The sequence below is a fragment of the Myotis brandtii genome, unplaced genomic scaffold (genome assembly GCF_000412655.1).
Source record: "Myotis brandtii unplaced genomic scaffold, ASM41265v1 scaffold36, whole genome shotgun sequence".
Lineage (NCBI taxonomy): Eukaryota > Metazoa > Chordata > Mammalia > Chiroptera > Vespertilionidae > Myotis > Myotis brandtii.
In genome coordinates, this window is record NW_005363836.1 from 5,037,245 (window position 1) to 5,050,929 (window position 13,685).

At 40.9% G+C, this 13,685-nt stretch overlaps 1 protein-coding gene and 1 pseudogene across 2 annotated transcripts in view; one reads left to right on the forward strand and one right to left on the reverse strand.

Moving 5' to 3' along the window:
- Positions 1 to 13,685, reverse strand: part of SLC44A5 (solute carrier family 44, member 5) — a 310,282-nt gene that overhangs the window by 234,697 nt on the left and 61,900 nt on the right. The window lies entirely within an intron of this gene.
- On the forward strand, positions 1,447 to 7,327 carry LOC106727079 (annotated as a pseudogene).

The window sequence follows — 13,685 nt, forward strand, 5'->3', positions numbered from 1 at the left end:
GTGACAGGGGACAGTGCCCCAACCCCCCAATCGGCCCTACCCTGAGTGTGACTGGGGGTGGCATCACAACCTCCCGATCCGCCCTGCTCTGTGCATGACAGGGGCGGCGCCCCAACTCTCCAAACAGCCCTGCTCTGAGCCCGACCAGGGGCTGCACCTAGGGATTGGGCCTGCCCTCTGCCACCCGGGAGCAGGCCTAAGCCAGCAGGGCGTTATCTCCCGAGGGGTCCTAGACTGCGAGAGGGCACAGGCCGGGCTGAGGGACCCTCCCTTCCCCCTGAGTGCACAAATTTTTGTGCACCGGGCCTCTAGTGTAATTATAAAAAGTTAAAGTAAAAAAAAAGTTATAGTAAAAGAAGTCAATCTCCAAAATGCACCTATCATATGAGATGCCTACAATAGGCAAATCAATAGAAAAGACAGATTAGTGGTTGGCTAGGGCAGGGGAATGGGAAGTAAATGCTAATCGCATTTCTTATCATGTTGAAATGTTCTAAAATTAAATTATAGTGATGGTTATACAATTCTACAAATATGCTAAAAACTATTGAAAAGTACATTTTAATTTTTTTGTTTGTTTTTGTTAATCCTTACCTGAGGATATATTTCCATTGATTTTAGAGATAGTGTAAGGGAAGGAGAGAGAGAAACTTCGATGTGAGAGACACATCGATTGGTTGCCTCCCTCATGTGCCCCAATTGGGCCAGGGATTGGACCTGCAACCCAGGTACGTGCCCTTGACTGGGAATTGAAACCAAGACCCTTCAGTTAGCAGGACGATGCTCTAACCACTTAGAACACCAGCCAGGGCTGAACTATACATTTTAAACAGAATTATATTAAATGTAAATATGTCTCAATAATGCTGTATAAGTAATTTTAGGTATTTTCAATATTAGTAAAATTTATTTTATTACGAGCTTTTAAAAAATTTGAGGTATCAGGCTCTGGGTCTGGCAGCCATGCAGCCCCACCACCACCCAGGCAGGGGTGCAGAAAGGTGCCTAACAGGCCTTATGTAGTCCGCGGTGCTCAGGTGCTTCATGGAGGAAGCCTACATCTCCTGTGGGCCTCATGCTGGGAAGCTGGTCACGAGTTGATGTTACCAATCAAAACAGGACTTTGATTGCCTGGCCAGTGTTGCTCAGTGGTTGAGGATCAACCTATGAATCAGGAGCTCATAGTTTGATTCCCGGTCAGGACACATGCCTGGGTTGCAGGCTCAATCCCCATTAGGGGGAGTGCAGGAGGCAGCCTATTAATGATTATCTCTCATCATTGAAGTTTCTATCTTTCTCCCTCTCCCTTCCTCTATGAAATCAATAAAAATGTATTTTTAAAAAATAAAAAACTTTTAAAAAATCAAATGTTTAAAAAACAACAACAGGGCTTTGGTTGATGGACCTTGCACTCAAGTAAGGAGACAGACTATACCTGTCAAATGCATGCAGCTCACTGACTTTATCCTCAAGTGCTACAGTGTCCACCAGAGGTATGTTCAATAAGCCTGGCAGAAGGCAGATATCAATACAAAACAGGCAACCACGAAATAGGCCAAGAAGATTCTAGCCAGAGAAAAGAAAGCCAAAATGCATATTTCAGTTCTTTTAAAGCCATGAAGGCAAAGAAACTGAAAAGGCACTTCTCCTGAAAGCTTCTCCTAAAAAAAGCACCTGCTGCTAAAGGTGCATCTGGAGCAGCTGTTGCAAAGGTTCCAGCAAAAAAGGTGACCACTGCAGACAAGAAGGTTCCCACTCAGAACGCTGCAGGCCAGAAGGCAGCACCTCCAAAAGCTAAAAAGGGTCTGAAAATTCCAGCCCAGAAAGCACTTGTTCCAAAGGCATCTGGCAAGAAAGCATAAGAACATGAGGCTATTATAGAAGAATCAGTGACCTTTGAGGGATCAATGGGCCAATCTGGACTCTGCACAGAGGGCCCTGTACAGGTGGTGATGCTGGAGAATTATGCAAACATAACTTCCTTGGCGGCATTTCCATTTCCAAAACCAGATCTGATATTCCAGCTGGAGCAAGGGGAAGTACCATGGGACCTAGACAGTGAGAGGTGAGAGGCCCCAAGAGGTATTGGCACCAATGGTAAAACTAACACTGAGAATGAGGAGCAATCTCCAAAGCTGAACATTCCTAAAGAACCAGAGTCCTCCAGGCTCATAGCAGAGATGCAGCTGGGGGATGCCTCCCAGCACCCTCACTTTAAAAACAGCTTAGAGAAGCCACTGCTGTATGACACAACAGAGAAAAAAGATTTCACAGGCTTCACAGTCCAGGATCACAAATTCTCCGCTATCAAAAGAGAAGGGATAGCCAGGAAATTGGAAGGAAGCAATGGTGTCAGCACACATCTCACCACCCTGCCAGGCCCCCTATAAAATAGGTGTGTGATAAATGTGGTGAATGTGGCAGATATTTCAATCAGCCTTCATATCTTCACCCACATCAGAGAATTCACAATGAGAGGCCCAACAAATGCAAGGAATATGGGAAAGCCTTCAGATATGACTCAAAACTGTTACAGCACCAGAAAATCCACACTGGAGAAAAACCACATTCATGTCAGGAATGTGGACAAGCCTTCAGTCAGAATCCCCACCTCCTTTAGCATCAGAAACTCCATGATGGAGAGAAGCTCTATGAATGTAAGGACTGTGGGAAAATCTTCAGCTACAACTCAAAACCAGTGAAGTCACACCGAAGAGAAACCCTTTAAATGTAAGTACTGTGGAAGGGTATTCAGGTGTAGCTATGAGTGCATCATCCATGAGCGAGTTCACACTAGGGAGAAGCCCTATGAACATAAGGAGTATGGGAAAAGTTTCTGTTTTAATTCAGTCCTGATTCAGCATCAGAGAATCCACACTGGGGAGAAACCCTGTAACTATAAGGAGTGCAGCAAGGCCTTTTGCTGGAGTTCAGTGTTTTCCAGCACCAGAGGTTCCACCATGGGGGAAAATTCTATAAATGCAGTTAATGTTGGAAAACTTTCAGTTGTAGCTCCCGCTTTATTATACATCAGATAATTGACACTGGGAAGAAATCTTAGGAATACGAGGAGTATGGGAAGACGTTCAATCAGAAAATAACCCTGGCTCAGCATCAGCAAGTTCACACTGGGGGAAAAAATCTTGTGTGTGTAAGGTGTGTGGGAAAACCTTCAAATTGAGCACAATTTTCATTCAGCATTAGAAGTTGCATACTGAGAAGAAACCCTCCCAGGTTCAGTCCTCTCCCCTCTGCCTTCCCATCCTGAGAGCTCTGACCAATCTTCACTTGCAGGGCTACTTCTTTCCCTCTCCTGGGCTGCAGCCTGGCTGGTCCCCATTCCTCTCTCCCCAGTGTTGAGTGTCTGAGCCGTTACAGCATGACGGCATGAGGGTGTGACGACCACTTGCATATTAGCTCTTTATTATCTAGGATACTTTATAGACAGTAAAATTCACTCTGTTAAGGAATATAGTTTGGGTGAGTTTTGACAAATGAATATAGTTATGTAAACAAGATATAGAAAATTTTGTTACCCCCCAAATTCCCTTGGCACAGGGAGAAATTTAAATCATTGATGGAATGTTTGGGATTTTTCTTTATTTTCATTCATTGGTAAGGTATTTGCAATACACAAAATTTAGGAGAATAAAAGGCAAAAGACAAACTAATTTACCTAGCTGTACTCAGAGCTTCCAAAGATCCTTGATCCAGAATCATGCTAAGAAAAGCAGTCAATATGTGGAAAAGGACAATGGCTGTGGTTCTTTGTCATATTTATGACACACATACATACATGGCTGACCATCTTCATTACTTGAGGGTCTGCTCCAGTGAAAGAAGAATAATGAGGAAGATGTTGTGCCCAGAAAAACAGGTGTCCATTGTGGGAAAATAGTGAAGAGTCAAGATGATAGTTGTGTAGCAAGCCTGGAATCCTGTGTCCTCACACCAAGGGGAGTTTGTGAAAAATAAGGGTATCATAAAGTCAAGTAGTGGAAAAGAGAAAGGCAACTAGGAATGTTTTTAAAGTTGTATAAAAAAAAGGAAATGTAATCTTAGGTATAGCAATTAGCTCTGCAGTGCGCAATGGTTACACCATCGAGGGAAAAGGTCATTCTGGGTTGTTGGAAAAACTGATGGTAGAGAAATATTGTTGAGAAACATCTGGCCACTGACTCTTCTTGCCCTGGTGCCCACCTGATTCTGGGTTTATTTCAGGGACAAAGAGGGCCCAGAATTCATGAACATTCTTTTATACAGAAGTGCATACGTGTGTGTGTGTGTGTGTGTGTAAATTCTTATTAGCTTACCTTCAGTATAAAAGCACGGCTCACAAAAGATGAGTTTCTCCAATACAGAAGCCACTCTGGTATCCTCTGTGGGCAATACGAGCAGCAGCTGCCAGGGGTACACTGGCACCAAGTAAAGCCCTGCTGAAACCTGCTGCATCTGCTCCTGCTCTCTATAATTGCCAATAAATTTTGTAAAATTTCACTACTTAAATCTTACATAAGCATATGTAAGTGCTGCATTGAGTTTTCTCAGGGCATTTGTCATTCATATCAGTGATAATTTTGCATTGTTTGCATTTGTTTCAGATTTCTCTTGTTCTTCCTCTTTTTTGCATAAAGGTTAAGATAAATGGACATTAAATGTATGTATGTTTGTAGGGTCTTAAGTATAGTATGTAACATCTTCCTAAGAAAACAATGAATGAAGATTACTCAGGCATACTGTAATGCATGAAATGGCCTTGTTGTTTTACAATTATTGTCAAATGTGAAAACAACTGTGTTTATCTCAATGAAAAAAAATTTATCTTTATTTTGTTGAAAGTATTACATATGCCCCCACCCCCACCCATTGACCTCTTCTAGCCCACCTCTGGGCCCCACCCCAGGCCTTCGCCAGCCTATTGTCTGTGTCCCTGGTTATGTATATATGCATACAAGTTCTTTGGTTGATCTCTAAAAATTCTGAACTCACAAACAGGCCTTCGGGGTTGTAGCTCTGGATATATCCCTATTTTTTCCTTTCCTCATAACAAAAGGCAATAGAGACACATTTTGACAAAAGGCAATAGAGACAACTTTAGCACAAAGTGTGAGACAACCCACACAGGATATATTTCTTGGCACATAAGTTAAGTTACCTTAAGTAAAAATCCTTCTGGATTTCCTACATTATTATTTGTACCCTTCCCCCAACACACACACACACACACACACACACACACACACACACACACACAACTCTCAAAACTAAAAGATAGGAAAAACTATTACATATTGGAATATATGCAGTATATTCCACAAACAATAAATTTGTGGTATTGAAAGCTATTACTTCTTTTTTCCTTTAGTTTACATGTCTCTGACCATCATCTCCTAAATTATATATTTGTATCATGTAATAACTCTCCACTCACTCAGCTCTGAGTTATCTAAACATCTCATGATGCCGCTCATAAAACAAAATGGACAGATAGAGTTTTCTCTTAGGGAGTGAGACATCTCTTTGGATTGCTGAAAGAAAACTCCCTGGCTACCTGCCATTTTCCTTTAGAAACTAGGTAATCTCAAGGCAGTTAGTAAGAATGCCAACAATTAAAGGTCACCATGCTAGCGGGACTGGCTCCACCTGGGGGAAAAGTCACTGACAAGGCACAGCCACTAAAATCATAAAGACCCATTACTAAAGCATACCAGGCTGGACACAGAAAGCCATTTTTATCTATATTCTGAAACCAACTTTGAATTTCAATCTCTTAAGCAAAGACTTTTAGTTTTTAACACCACATAAAGTCTGATAAATTATGAGCACTTGGGTATATGATTATAATTAAAAGATAATAAAGTGATGAAATCCTCAAAATTGGAGTGAGCAGATCAATTCCAAACTCATAAACTTGCTCAATTTAAGAATACTTTTAAACTTCAAATTTTGAAATTGTGATGTTTGAGTTACCACACATACTAAATACAAGCCTTTCTATTACTAAAAGACTGAGAGGAGATGGATGGATGGATGGATGGATGGATGGATGGATGGATGGATGGATGGATAAAAATAGAAAGAAGAGGTGAGAAAAAGGAAGGAAGGAGGCATGGAGGGAGAGAGAAAATACTGAGCATTTCAACTTGTATTGGTAAGCCACATACAAGAAGGCTGCTTATGACAGAAGATAATTTGGTTCTAAAAAACTAATAAAATAAAGTAGTTAAGACATAAGTTAAAATAGCACCATGAAAAAAAATAGCACCATGATAAAGTAGGGAAGATTGTGTATTTTATATTAAGCTTTAACACATTGTGAGCAATTTAAAAACAACAGGCGGGGAGGGGGCGAATTTTAAGCTTACATTCTTTTTCAAATATTCATCATTTACTGAAAAGAAATCCTAACTACTATCCTATTTAAGACAACACCATTACATGTTCAAGTTCACTTGACAGGGAGAAGGGCCACGGGTTTTAATATTACGACTCAGCAATATATTCTCAAGCTGAGTTTTCCTAACACAGGGTCACAGGGGTTGAAACACAATAATATCCAACCCATTAACAGAAAAGCCATTATAAATTCAAAATGTGATATATGCACAGCAACCACTCTGCTTACCCTTACATAAGGACATAAAAGATAAACACATAAAAGTAGAGAGTAAGGGTAGCACCCAAATTTCAGACAACATGATAGGTACACTGAAATGTTGCCTTGAATGTGTGGGAAAAGCAATCACATAATCATTCTTTTAAATACTAGTCACAGACAACCTAGTTTAAAATGCCAGCCAAACAAGAAAAAGTCTAAGAGCAGAGAAATACTGTAACTTCTGGAACTACATAAGCATTGGGATGATGTGGAGACAGAGCTGATATAGGTATCAAGGGTCCTCCGTCATTCTTCATTCTATGAAGCTGGAGAAAATCACAACTTCTCCAAGTTTCATTTCCTTTTCTGAAACATGGGTGTCTGCCTGACTAGCTTCTTGAGGTGGTCAAAGAGCTAATACTTGTGAAAATGTTTTAAAAGCCATATAGTACTACAAAACATCAAGTACCATACTCAGAACTTAAGAATAGGTTAAGAGTAGGTGAGAACTTCCTGTATTGTAGATCCAGATGTCTTTTTTTCTTTCCTGGTCTAGTATCTTTTGGGGGGAAAGTGATTCTGACATAGTTCCTTTCTGCTTTTCCTTTCAAGAGTCTCCAAAATCAACAACGTCCACCATTTAGAATGAGAAATGAGAAAAACCTAGATAAAACTAGTTGTAATCCAACCATGCTTCCCAAGATCACCATGTTTAAGTTTCTAAGTTGAGCTTAGCTGCAGAACTTGAGCCACACCTCCTCCTCCAGTGTGAGAATAGCTCACCACATTCCTCCTCCCACCCCATCATCACTCAGGCATTAACTGGCAATAGTGGTGGGCTGCCTCTAGCACAAGAATGTGTGGGGGATTCTCTCTCCAGTCTGGTCCTCTCCCTACTCACTAGTCTTATGTTCATATATCAGAACCTGTCCCCAAACAACCTGAAACTAAATATTCTACCTCTAGAACTTAAAAATGATTTCCTTATTCTGAACAAATAGCTTTTGAGACAGAAGATAAAAAGAAGGAACAATATTTATTTCAGTGATTTTAAATTGTACTTCCTTCACTTGTGGATACCCTGGAGTCTGTTCATCTCTTACTCTGTTCTTCAAAGTGTGATTCATCAATATTGAGGGAAAACGGGGAGGGCTGCTTTTGAAAGTAGAAAGAGGGAAAGGTAATCAGTCCCTCTTCGTTTGGTTCATCTTTAAGCCCTACAAACTCATTAGCAGATGGTTATGATAACCCAATGCAAATATAAGTGCAAACTAGCACATATTGAGCACCTACTATGTGCCAAGACTTAAACTACATGTTTCTGTATATTGATATCATACAGCCAACCCCATTTACAGATGGTAAAATAAGTAAGGACTACCTTGGTAACAATAAAAAAGATCCTAAATGATTGCCATAAACTCACTGGAGAGAAAATACTTCTTTTCCCATTGTTTTCTGTCTAGCAATGGCAAGTGCATAACAGTAGTACTAGCAAGTGCCCTTTAGATAGCAGGACACATGGTTAAGACTCTGAAGACAGACAGACCCAAGTTCAAATTCCTGCTCTGTTCCTTGGTCATGTAATCTTGAACAAGCAACTTTTACCATTTTCAGTATGCTAAATAAGCAATTATTTTATCAAAAACCCACAGCTTGAGACAAATAAGCTAGAAGAGGAAGATGTTACTCTTATTATTCCCTATACATTTTTCTAAGCCAGTGGTTCTCAATTGAGGGCTATTTTGCCCCTTCCCCCACCCCCACAAGGGACAAGTGCATTGTTGATTGTCATGACTGGGGTGGGAAGTGCTATGGCATCTGGAGGTAAAGGCCAGGGGTGCTGCTAAATCATACTACAATGCACAGATAGCCCTCTATAAGAAGGATTATTTGAGCCAAAATGATAATAGTGCCAGTGTTGAGAAACCCTTCTCAAAGGGAATAAAATATTCAAAGTTGAAAGCAGATAAAGTTGTTGAATTCAATTTAACAGAACCGTATTTTACTTATTTAACAGAAATACAAGCAGGACAGTATATAGACAGAACCAAATGGTCATACACTTTGATCCAGTTACTTCACTTTTAGGAATTTAGCCTTGTGAAATAATAAGAAATGAACTAATCTATAGTGGATTTATAAGAGAAAATTTTAAATAGCAAATAGTCTATTGTAGGTAGGGTGATTACAGGAAAGGTGACTACACAAATTTGTATTCCAAATGGGATAACTCTGGGGGTGCTTTAATAATTTTTCCAGGATAATAGTCATAAATAAGGACTTCCCTGGACAAACCAGGATATATGGTTCCCAGGTAGTGAAGGAATAGGGAAACAGAGTATGCTACAAACTCATTATGAAATGATATGCAGCCAGCAAAAATATTTTAAAGCATATTTAACTGCACGGTTAAGCAATTATATAATACTAGAGGCCCGGTGCACAAAAATTTGTGCACTCGGGGGGGTCCCTCAGCCCGGCCTGTGCCCTCTCGCAGTCTGCGACCCCTCGGGGGATGACCACTTGCCAGCGGGGACCAGGCCTAAGCTGCAGTCGGACATCCTTAGTGCTGCTGAGAAGGCAGGAGAGGCTCCCGCCATCACTGCTGTGCTGGCAGCCATCAGCCTGGCTTGTGGCTGAGCAGAGCTCCCCCTGTGGGAGCGCACTGACCACCAGGGGGCAGCTCCTGCATTGAGCATCTGCCCCCTGGTGATCAGTGTGTGTCATAGTGACCAGTCATTCCCAGTCATTCTGCTGTTAGGGTCAATTTGCATATTACTCGTTTATTATATGCCTGGTGCATGGGTGGGGGCTGGCTGGTTTGCCCTGAAGGGTGTCCCGGATCAGGGTGGGGGTCCCGCTGAGGTGCCTGGCCAGCCTGGGTGAGGGGTTGAGGGCTGTTTTCAGGCTGGCCACACCCCCTTCAGTGTGGGGGTCCCTGCTAGAGTGCCTGGCCAGCCTGGGTGAGGAGCTGAGGGCCGTTTTCAAGTTAGCCACACCCCCTTCAGGGAGGGGGGTCCTGCTGGGGTGCCTGGCCAGCCTGGGTGAGGGCCTGATGGGTGTTTTCAGGCTGGTCAAACCCCCTTCAGGTTGGGGGTCCCCGTTGAGGTGCCTGGCCAGCCTGGGTGAGGGGTTGAGGGCTGTTTTCAGGCTGGCCACACCCCCTTCAGTGTGGGGGGTCCTGCTGGGGTGCCTGGCCAGTCTGGGTGAGGGGCTAATGGCTGTTTGCAGGCTGGCCAAGCCCCCCAGCGGGGACCCTCACCCCATGAGGGTGTGGCCATCCTAGGTGAGGGGCTGATGGCTGTTTGCAGGCTGGCCATGGGCCCAGCCACCCAAGCTCCCAGTGGAGGCTGGCTGGAAGCAGGTATCTGAGATTTATTTATCTTCTAGAATTGAAACTTTGTTGCCTTGAGCAGAGGCTACAGCCGGCCAGGGCAGGCAGGAAGCTTGGCTTCCTCCATCGCCGGGGCAACCAAGCCTCCTGCTTGCTCCAGCTCCGTGTCTGCCAGCCGCCATCTTGGTTGGGTTAATTTGCATATAGTCGCTCTGATTGGCTGGTGGGCATGGCTTGGGGCATAGCGAAGGTACAGTCAATTTGCATGTTTCTCTTTTATTAGATTAGATTAGCTGTAAAATGCTGAATATAAAATGTATAATATATATCAGATTTTATCAAATATATCCTTAAAGGCTTTGAAAAAAATGGGAAAAAATACATCAAAGTATTAATTTCTAATCACAATGGAGAAACAGACCTGGGGAAACAGGAAAACAGAACAAATGCAGAAAAATTACACTAATCTCTCACTATTAGGCTAAACTATATGAAATTGCCATGATTCAATTTTATGCTACAAAAATACTTTCATATGAAATTGTTCCTGAATCCTTTTTGAAACAATAACTTAAAACCTCTCTGCTTTTGCATCAGGTATACCCATTCTTTAAATCCTGCCTTTAACATGCAAGTAAGAACAATTGCTGCCTCTTTGGAAAATATGTATCACTAAGGATGCTGTGGGACTGTATGCTTGTGTCCCCGAAATTCACATGTTGAAACTCTAATCCCCAATGTGATGGTAGTTGGAAATGGAGCCTTTAAGAGGTAATTGGGTCATAAGAATGGAGCCCTCATGATGAGATTAGTCTGTCTGTCTGTATCATGTGAGGATATAGCTAGAAGTCAGCTATTTACAAAAAGCCAGTCAAGAAGCTGCTGATAAATTCTGAACTTCCCAATCTCCAGAAATGTAAGAAATACATGTTTGTCCCTTAAGCCATCCAGTTTATGGTATTCTTATTATAGAAGCCCTAATTGATTAAGATGAGGGATTTCCAAAGCCAGGAACAGCCGTTCCACCAAGCTCCACTTCACAAAAGTATATTTCCTCAAAAATAAAAAATAAAAGTTTACTAGGTTGGGAAGTTTTTTTGCTAGGACTTCTACGCAATTTCTTGATGTTGTCCTTTGACCTAGTAAGAGCCAGATGTATCATACTTTCACACATAGATAGCCAAAAAATCGTTAAAATGACCTACATTGGGAGATTTGGGAACAAAATACCAAAAGAAAAACAACTTAATCCTTTTTAGAAAGAGTTTCTAAGCCTAAGAATGAATTATTGGCTTTGGACAGCACTAATCCTAGAAGAAAGAATATCTGCTTCTACATGAGAATTCAAATTTCTCCATTTCTTTAGCACCTATTGATTGGCAACATGTCCAAGAACAATTTTACTTCTCTCATTTTAAATTGATTTCTCTTTTCAGCCAGACTGTGCTTTCTGAGAGCACTGAGGCAAAGAATTCATTTAATTTTATTTTTGTAATCAATGTTTACAAGAAAGTCTCAGTCAATGGAGTACCCTTGCTATCCATTAGACACCATTCCGGGCTGTTCACTGACCTTTTGTGTCCCATGTAATATTGCAGCACTTTTAGTCTTACATGAAATGTTTTTGTCATTTTCCACCTTTGCTCTTTCTGTCATTTTTAAATGCCAAACGTCACTCTGTAATTTCTCAGTGTCTCCTTTGAACTTGACATGCATTATGTGCCTTCTGTGCCCTTAATTACTTTTTGCACTTTGGGGTTGATCCATGATGGTCTTTTCTAATCCTGCCATATTGATTGCTGTACAGCAAGCCTCCTCCCCTCTAAAACTGTCTTTAAATTACTTTCTTTCTTTCCAATGCTGAGAGCCATTAAATTATTTTTTTCTACCAGTTCTTTCCAGGAAATCTCAGGCTACCCATAGTTGTACAACTAAGACCTATTCACTAGAATCATAATTACTTCTCTCAACATTAATTCTGTACTCAAGTGTGATAAAGAAACATACTGTATGTCAAGAGCAGAACATACATTTTCAGGAGAATATTTAGGAAGCAACAAAAACATAATAGTTTACATAGATACCAGAGAGGAAATAAAGGTTTCTTGAAGAATTATAAAATGGAAAATACTGAGGTAAAGAACCATATAAACAATCTTATAAAAAGTAGAGTAAAAAACTTTAGTGTCTATAAGCACAAGCTATTGAGAATGCCATCACTTGTCAAATACAGGCTACCATCTCGTCTTATGTAAACTTTTGCAAGAGTCTTCCCATTGGTCTCATTCTCCCCAGTATTATCTCTCTCCAACCCATTCTCCATAATGCTGCCAGAGTCATTAACCTAAAATGCATATCTAATCATTCCTTGGCTAGAGAGACTTTCTATGGCTTTCCATTCCATCTAAAATAAAACCCAAATGCTTATAAAACCCTACATGTCTGACCTCTGCTTACTTTGTTAGCCTCATTTCCAGCCACTTCTCCTTCTTCCCAAATCTGTATGCTCCAAACAAAACATTCTTTATGAACTTTTTCAGGACTTTTGTATATGCTTTTCTCCCAGTGCAGAATGCACTTTCCTGCCCCATCTCTTCTTAGTCTACCCAAAGCCTACTCATCCTTCATGTAGATGCCTCTTCTTATACCTGACTCCTTAACTAAAAGTTAAGTACCCCCTTCTGTATATTACCATGCTTTGCTATATTTCTTCTATCATAGCACACACTTATATTATCTTGTTTACAAATCTGCATCCCACTATGTCAACAAGCAGTATGATGGCAATGACAATGTTTACCTTTTCTTGCCCTGGTATTCCATCACCCAGCACAGAACCAGCACCTGATGATGTTCGATAAATAATTTATTAGATGGATGTTGTACAAATATTTTGGGGATCAGATTGTCTAGTAACCCAAGGCTTAACTTGAACCTCTAGATCCAATCCTTGTTGAAAATCTTTCCAGGATAAGTATTGGCAAGCCTTAGCACGTATGTTAAATAAAGCTCATTAGCAAGTTACTTTTGACATGTGGGACAACTGCTGCGTCTTTTTTCTCTTCCCTACAACTATAAGGGCTTGTAGTTGATACAAGCTACCTATACTGTCCAAAATTCAGCAGCTGCTGTTCCCATAGCACCCGTCTACTTCCCTTTGCCTGTGCAGAGATAGTCTTTCAGCTACTATAATCTCCCATGTCCAACTCCACTGAAGAGTCAGGGTTTCCTAGTAAACTGTATCTCCCACCACTATTAGCCTGACAGGGGCAGATCAAGCATCTTAACACTCCTTCTAAAGACTGCCAACCTCTATATAGTCTAAGATGAATCAATCTTAGTAAAATAAAAAAATGAATTTATTTTAGATGACTTAGCAGCTTATAAGATCTTAAGATCATTATTTTATACACAGTGTCTGGGAACTGTAGATTTCAAAGTTGAAGAAAAGTCCGTTGAAACTATACTAATCCCCTCTAGAAGTTTCTGAAATCAAAGACTACTTTGTTCAATATATTCTGCTTGATTGAAACAAGGGGTGTTTTCCCCCTTCTCATCAAAATTTCTCCAGAAAGTACAGGAAATGCTCTCAACTGAGGATACAATAAAGAGAAATTGAATTGAATGAGATTTGAAAGATTTATATATCCAAGTTTACCCATTAAAGTAATATCAAATTTTTCAAGACAAAAAGTCCTAAGAAAAATTATACTGATGGCATAAGTTGATCTAAGAGTACTTTCTTGATTT